Here is an 8,275-nt window from a genome sequence, read left to right as displayed (position 1 = left end):
CCTGCTCTAACCCCCACTCTAAGTTTGCTCCTAGTGCGTAAAATGGGTCCTTCTTGCTCTAGGTTGATTCTTCTCTCCTCTCTTCTGTTTTCCTTCCAGCCTTTGCATGAATGTCTCCATGAACGCCTTTTCTCGTCCTTCTACATTCTTTCGCTCTGTCTCATCTCCTTGTAACCTCCTCAAGCATTGTTTCCTCCACTGACCATCTGCCCTTGCTCACTGCAGCTCCGATGCAGAAATGGTGAACCACACGACTGTCACAGAGTTCCTTCTCTTGGGCTTCCCCTCCCGCCACCATCAGCAGCGCCTAATGGCAATCCCTCTCCTGGCTTCGTACCTGGTGATCTTAGTGGGAAACTTGCTCATCATTGCCCTCGTTCTGCCTGGAAGAGACCTCTGCAGGCCCATGTACTTTTTCGTCTGTAACCTCTCCTGCTTGGACATCTTTATCGCTACATCCATCGTACCCAAAGCCATAGGAAACTTGCTGATGGGCAGCAAAGCCATTTCCTTCCCAGGCTGCTTAACTCAGGGCTACTTCTACTCCCTTCTGGGCTACATCGAGTTTGTCCTTCTGGCTCTCATGTCCTAAGACTGCTATGTGCCCATATGCCACCCTCTGCAGTACCCCATGCTCATGAACGGTCAGCTTTGCCTTCAGCTACTCTTGGGCTCGTGGGCTGCAGGCTTCCTGGCCACCATTGTCTCCACTGTCCTGGTTGCCAGGATGCCCTTCTGCAATGCCAATCGTATTGACCACTTCTTCTGCGACGGCGTGCTTTTGATCAAGTTGTCCTGGGCACAAACACAGATTGTTGAGCTGATCACCTTCATGGCCTCATCCATCATCCTACTTGGCTACTTGGGCATGACAGCAGTGTCCTACCTTTACATCATTAACAACATACTGAGGTTGCCCTCAGCTTCCTCACGGCACAAGGCATTCTCTACATGCTCCTCTCACTTCACCTTTGTCATCTTGGGCTGCGGCAGCTGCATATTCATGTATGTCCAGCCTTCAAGTCACCACATATCCTACAACAAGGCAGTGGCCCTTCTCAGTGCAGTGGTAACTCCTTTGATGAGTCCCTTTCTTTTCAGCCTGAGGAACCAGATGATGAAAGATGCCCTCAAGGCATGCTTGAAGAGAAAGGTGATCATCTTCAGGCAACACTTTTCCATCTCAGAAAAGTTTTTGTAGGTGGATTTTGAAAGGGGAGAGGGGTGGGGAGGGCAAACACATGATGATGAAATATTTGCAGGTATGAGGCCTTTCTTTCTTAGCAGTGTAAAGATTCCTGAAATGAATATCACACCAGGTGCTCTCCTGCAAGAGATCACCATAAGAAGGCCTTACCTAGCAATGCCTTTGAAATGACCTACAAGCACTTTACAAACCCTGCTGAATACCACAATGGCATTTTCTACGTGTGGAAACCGAGACAGAAAGCAACAAGCAGAGGGCTTCATCCCTCCATTTCCTCCAATTCTCAACAAGCTTCACCCTCCGCCAGTTCTGATGCAACTTCTCCTTGCTTCTAAATCTGGTTTCCTGATTATTTTGGTGGCAGATCTTTGCTGAACTCCTTAATCTTTAGGTAATGACAGAAAATAGGTGGAACAGAATCGAAAGAACAATAATGGCTTTATTTCTCTACCAAGTGGCGCTTACATCTCCATTAACCTCCTGGTTAGAACAAAAACATGCCTGAAATCAAGTCCAGTTTAACTGCCTCGGATTACCTCTCTTCCGCTTTGGTGCAAAATCTTGAATATTGGTCAGAAATGTAGTTTTGAGTAACAAGGCAGCTGTCTCCAGATCAGGTCTGCTGAAGTAAATGTCCAGTCCCTGACGCAATGCTCTCGGAGCCAATACTTCAGCTGATCTAGCAAATTCAGGGGGATTAACTTATTCCGACATAGACTTTTATGACTGTAATGTCTAAAAAGATGAGGTCACTGCCTGGTCTCCTTTGACAGCGGGGAGGAAGGAGCAGTACAGAGGATGGTGTCATCTCCTCCTATAGTGGTCTATAGCACTTCAGGGGAACTGTACTTAGCCCAGGCTCGGCAGCTTAACTTTTCAATACCTAACGCCAGGTGCACTGACCCATGTGCTGGGCAACGTCTGGTGATTTACACAAGTGAGGGACTCTTGCTCAGCGGGGGCCATCCTTTGAAGACACGAGGGTTACAACTGTACCTTAAGGTCTCTCCAAAAGTAAACAGAAACATCTCCTCTAATCCCTGCCACAGTGTTGCCATTTTGTAATTTTCCTGGATTACTTTTCACTCATGCTTGGCAAGAAAAATGTTCTCTTTTGGAAAGAGGATCAAAACCATGATTTGCTCATTCATTTACACAAAAATATGGGATTGTCATGCAATGTGAGAGATTTTTTGCATTTGATCTGAGAGAGTTTTCTTGCATTGTATAAATAACTTCCCTGCCAAGCCACGGAAACACTGAAATACATAAACGGTTCCATCAAGCTGGCACACATGTTACTAATACAGAAAAATAAGACGGATGAGTGTAGGCTTACATGCCTAAGTTCATGGGATGAATCCCATCCCATCCAAGCTGGCAATGAATGCCACCAACGTTTCTTCAGTGAAGAGATTTTGAAATTACAGGTGATGATTTAGCTTAGCTGTTTCAGGCATGTTATTGTGATAAATCCTACCCAAAGTCACTTGTGCATCAATGGCTCTGGTATTTTGGGGTAGATAGCTTAGGTTTGACTGAATCCCCACTGGTACCTCTAGGCAGCAAATATCTGTGGCCCGTGTCTTGCTCTAACGGCATGTCCTCCAGACTGATCACCTTATTCACCTCCTTCACACCAGGGAAAAGGCTGGGTGCAGCTGTGGGCATCGTTCCTTCAGGAAAATGCTCCTTAGAGTTAAGGCACAGCTCCCCCCAAGAGCTCTTTCTTACAAGGCGTAGGAACAAGGCTGTGCCAGGTGCTGCTTCCTCTAGTCTGCGCAGACACCAAACTGTATTTCACGCCACACGTGCATGCAGAACCTCCTTACTGGCAGCCTACAAAACAAAACAAAGCACACCATACAGACCTCACGTGATTTCATGTACTCAGGGTGGATGAAACACAGAAGTATAGGACTATGTGTCTGGGCTGCAGGGAATTCTCATGGGGCCAGATGAGACCCAGGAGATGTGGAAGTGGTGCACTATGAGCAGCATGGCCTGAGGACCAGCGTCTCCTCCCTGTAATGGATGTGGACAGCAAATACCACACTTCCTTAAGTGGACAGAAGTCCCCTAAATAACTGTCCACCTCCCTGGCACTTGAGCAAGATGAACAATGGAATTTTTATTTTTAGTGACTAAATTGAAAATGCACATAAATAAAGACTAGAAGCATCCCAGTTCACTTTGAGGACTTTATTAAAGGAACAAAGAACTCTTCTGCTGCACTCAAACCATTTCTTTCTTTTGTATAGCCAGGAGGTTAGTACGTGTTCTGTGGGTTGCCAGTGACCTGAAGACAAAACCAGTCTTAGCTCAGACAAATTTTACCTTGAAAGTGCCTCTTTCTTTTGATTGATGAGACTGACTCATTGCAAATGGTTTCTGTGGAGACATTTACAGCTGTCTGCGATGAATCCCTCCTAAATCACCTCCTCTTGGTTCCTCCTGCTACCCATGGGAAGAGAAATATTTCCCATTCACGATTCATCAGGTCCTAAGGTGGGTGACTGTATGCTCACCACTTAACAGATCTCTCTCCACTGGCCACAGAAAGGGGCCTCAGATCAGAGGCTTGGGAGTGGCAGGGAGGATGAGGGTGGAGGATGCCCCCTGTGTGAAGGAGCAGCTCAGATATATGGAGCTCCTCTATGAGATGGGCAACAGGTTGAGTTAGCTTGTGTGAGTGAGGATGAGAGGAGGAGTCATAGAATCATAGAATCGTTAAGGTTGGAAAAGACCCTTTAGGTCATCGAGTCCAACCGTTAACCTAGCACTGCCAAGTCCCGCACTAAACCATGTCCTCAAGCACCATGTCTACCCTTCTTTTAAATACCTGCAGGGATGGAGATTCAACCACTTCCCTGGGCAGCCTGTGCCAGTGCCTGACTACCCTTTCGGTGAAGAAGTTTTTTCTAATATCCAACCTAAATCTGCCCTGGTGCAGCTTGAGGCCGTTTCCTCTCGTCCTATCACTTGTTACTAGAGAGAAGAGACCAACCTCCACCTCGCTACAACCTCCTTTCAAGTAGTTGTAGAGAGCAATAAGGTCTCCCCTCAGCCTCCTCTTCTCCAGACCAAACAACCCCAGCTCCCTCAGCCGCTCCTCATAAGACTTGTTCTCTAGACTCTCAGTAAGGGTGCCAGTAAGGGTGACAGTGTCTTGGCAGTTACCAACTACTTGATCAGGCAGAGTAGGCAGAAAAAGTCTTCTGACAGCAACCCAAAGAAGTCTCCAGGTTAATGAGCAGGTTTCTATGGGGAGCTGTAAGTGCCCTGGCATTCAGTGGCCAGGCAATGCAAGAGGGTGTCAATATTCTCAAGGATCATGGGACGACTTCTTAGCATAGCTGCCACGTGGACCAAAAAGGATGTTGCTCACCTGGATCTGGTCCTGGCCAACAAGGAAGAGCTGGTCAGGGATGTGATCATCAGTGTCTGCCTCGGCTGTTGTGACCAGGAAATAGTGGGGTCCCAGATGTCAGAGAAAGACCAACAGCAGAGCACGGGCTGGTGGACTCCACAGAAGACTTTGAGTTGCTTGGGGGACTGATGCAAGTGGTGCCATGGGAAGCAGCTCTGAAGGGTGAAGGAGCTCAGGAAATCTGATAGGCCTTACAGGACTGCCTCTTCCCAGGACAAGAAAGATCTCTCCGAGTTCCCATGAAAAAAGACATTCATCTTGTGAGGCTGCTTGTCTGAACTGATGGAGCTCCAGGGCAAAAAGTGAGCACACAGGAGCTGGAAGCAGGGGAAGCTGCAAAGGAGGAATTGAGAAACTTGGCCCCAGGACGAAGGGAGGACGCCAAATCCAAAGCTCCCATAAGCTTGAGACTTGCAGGGATGGGTAGCAAAAGCAAAATGAGCTGCCAGAGGCTTAGAGGGCCATGCAGAATGAGTCACACTCTGCCTGGAGGCCTGGAACAAGTGAGCACTGCAGAGGTTTGCATCTTGAATGCATGCCACAGCCTAGGAGATGGAGATTCCCCCTGCTGGGGGTGGCTGTGCCGGTCCATCCCCATAGGTCTCAATGGTGCAGACTCCACTTGAAGACATTCCTGCAACCCAAATAGGATGGGATTCATGCAGAATCGGCTTTTCAAAATCAAGCATTTGATTCACTTTGCCTCTTTGCTTTGACATCTTTTCACCTTGAATACACTCCTGAAATCTCTCTAATAAGCCACAGAAGAATTGAAGCCTCAAGGAAAGTTATGCCCATGCTTGGCTCCTTGTGGTGCTTTGTGTGGCAATGAGCCCTCTGGTGCCGAGTTCCTGAACTGCAGCTCCTGAAAGACTGAGCAAGCCTCCAGAGCAGTAAAAGCAGCACAGCTGAAGGTTTTGGAGGGTGTTAGCAGGCCCTGCTGAAGGCCATCACTGAAGACAGCATGCAGGGAATGAGCAGAGAAGGTTCCTGTCCCTGGGGGATGGTGAAGCAGGGAGTCGGAGGCCCTTGGCACAGGAGGACATTTCAATGTGAGATGTTTTCAGACTGTGAAAGCCCTTGATGTGCTTCACCAAACAGGATGGCCAAGCCCTGACCCCCCCCATCCCCTGCAGAGGGGGCTCCTTTCCCTCTTGTGATGCTCTGGGGTCTGCCTGGGGGCATTGTGATGTGGGAGTGTGTGATGGCAGGCGCAGGTCTGTGGTAGGACACCTCCCAGGCTCTATGGAGGGTGGGTGAGGAGGAGGCAAGGAGGCGCTGGAGCTGTAAGGACCTCATGTCCTCTTGTGGGTCTCAGTGGAAGAGACAGAAGCCATAGCTGAGTGGACAAGGGTCCCAGTTCTGTTGGGGTGTCAAAGCCCCACCAAGGCCTTTGGCCATCCCCACCACAGCTACACTGACCTGTGCCTGTGCCTGCTTCCTTGCTTCCAGCACCAAGCTCTGTGTTTCTGAGCATTTGCCAATGCCTCTGAGTTCCCCACAACCCATCCCGTTTCTTCCAAAGCCTTGCTAGTGCTGCTTTATAACCCAAGAGTTCCAAGCCCCAGACACGCTAGAATCCTTTGTTTAGCTCCCCATCCCAGCACTCAGCTGCCCATCCTCCTTCTGCTGCCTCCAAATCAAGACTCAACCTATTTCACTTCAGCATGACAGCCCCCGACATGTCAAGTCTTCTTCCTGCCTTCAATGCACTCACTGCTGCACCTGCACTGCTCTCCCCCTGCATGCCCCTGTGTCTCACCAACCCTCCCTCTTCCCCTGCAGTGGTGGGACCTCACCCCAGGAGGGCTGTGCATCCTCCAGGCTCAGGGAGGTTTCCTGACACCCACCCAAGTGTGAGGAGTGGAGGAGGGGAGGAGAGCCAGGTCAGCTCATGGGGCATGAGTGAGCACAGACACCCCAAGCAGTGGGCGTTCCCCATCTGTCAGGCTGAGCCATGCACATGCGATGGAAATGCCTGTATCATCCCTGATTTGCACAGGAGGGGTCTTCCTTCCTGCCATCTTCCCAGGACAATCTTCTTTTTCTTCCTCCACCCACAGACGTCCACTGCTTTCCATTGCTGTGCTCAGATGTGGTTATAAGTATTTGCTAATGCCATCAGCCACCCCCTTCTTTCTCGCTGACATCCCCCGACCTCTCTCCCAGACCTACACATGGCCAATCACTGCTGCTCAGGGCCACTGACTCTTCGGAAGAGGCCTTCAGCTTTTTGGATCTTCCTGGTGCTTCTTATAACCTTCCTAAGTTTTGTTGGTTTTGCATTTGTTTTGGGTTTTGTTTTTGGTTTTGTTTTTTTTTTTTTTTTTAAATAGATACTGCTGCTTTTAAGGAAATCACAGAAACACCTGAAGGATTATTGATGCATTATCAGCAGAAGACTCACCAGCTTTGCATCTCAGGAAATGGGATGCCAGAGGCCAAGGGAAGGATGGTTTGGGTACTCTTGTGGCATTTGTGAAACTGAAGTGTACTCTCTTCTCCCTCTCTCCTGAACAGCTATAGAGGACTCACACTTCTGTGCACTTAAATTTTAGATGTTCCTGGGAATCTCAGAAGGCATGGCATACCAATTCCTGGATTCAAGGAGCTGGAAAAATCCCTCTTCTCTGTTTCTGCAATGATGGCTTCATAATGCCAGGCTCATATTTAGACTCTGTATGTGGATGCTGACATTCCTTCAGCAACCTGCTCTGAAAGGATTAACACTGTAGGCTGTTATTCTTGGAGGGTATAAGGATAGGAAAAGAGAAGAAGTTGGCTTCGGGCAAAGGAAAAGGGAAGCAAAGGATGTGGTCAGGGCTGTTTGGGGACACCTGTGAAGCAGCCCTGAACCTGATGTGAATGACTCCTGGGGTCAGGGAGAACCTGAGAGCTCTCCCAAATTGGAAAACATGAAGGGGAAGGAAGGACAGCATCATTCGGGAGGTGTCTGGACCAACCTCCTGCTCAAGGCAGGGTCAGACGGACTACTCAGGGCTTTATCCAAACACATCTTGGTCACATTCCAGGATCCCAGTGCACGCTCCCTGGGAAACAGCTTCCAGCACTTGACTATCCTTATGCTGAGAAAGTTTCTCCTTCTCTCTAGCCTGACCCTCTCTTGTTTCAGCCCATTGCCTCTTGTCCTTGTGTCATGGACATGAGCCTGACTCCATCTTCCTGGGAACTGTGCGATGCTGCTACGTTTCCCATAAGATCTTCTCTACTCCTGTCTGAACAAGCCCAGCTCTCTAAGCCTCTTCTCACAGTACAAGTTCTCCCACCCCACTGACCTTGGTGGCCCTCCATTGACCTGGCTCCACTATCTCGAGGTCTCCCCGGCATTGTGGGATGTCAAAACCTAGGAAAATATTCTGGCTATGGTGTGAAAACTGCTCAGCAGACTGGCTGTGCTCCGGCTCCTACAGCCCAGGATGCTGCTGGCCTTCTTTCCTGACTGCTCCTCTTTTGCCTAATGGAACCCAAGGACCAACAAAGCCTTTCCACAGAGCTGCTGTCCACCTGGGCAGTCCCTGCCCTATGTTGTGTCATGGGCTTAGTCCACCTCAAGGGCACGAGTTATTGGCTATCCTGAGGTTCCTATTGGCCCATCACTCCAGCTTGTCTTTGTTCTT

General features: G+C 49.2%; 1 pseudogene across 1 annotated transcript; it reads left to right on the top strand.

The window, feature by feature from the left end:
* Window positions 1-238: 238 nt before the first annotated feature.
* On the top strand, window positions 239-1,201 carry LOC309601305 (olfactory receptor 6M1-like; annotated as a pseudogene). Its single transcript has one exon. The product of its transcript is annotated as an olfactory receptor 6M1-like (transcript).
* Window positions 1,202-8,275: the final 7,074 nt, after the last annotated feature.

Source organism: Platalea leucorodia (assembly GCF_965183815.1).
Source record: "Platalea leucorodia genome assembly, chromosome: 31".
In the NCBI taxonomy this organism is placed as follows: Eukaryota; Metazoa; Chordata; class Aves; order Pelecaniformes; family Threskiornithidae; genus Platalea; species Platalea leucorodia.
Note: the sequence above shows the minus strand (reverse complement) of the source record. Positions and strands in the feature narration are given on the sequence as shown.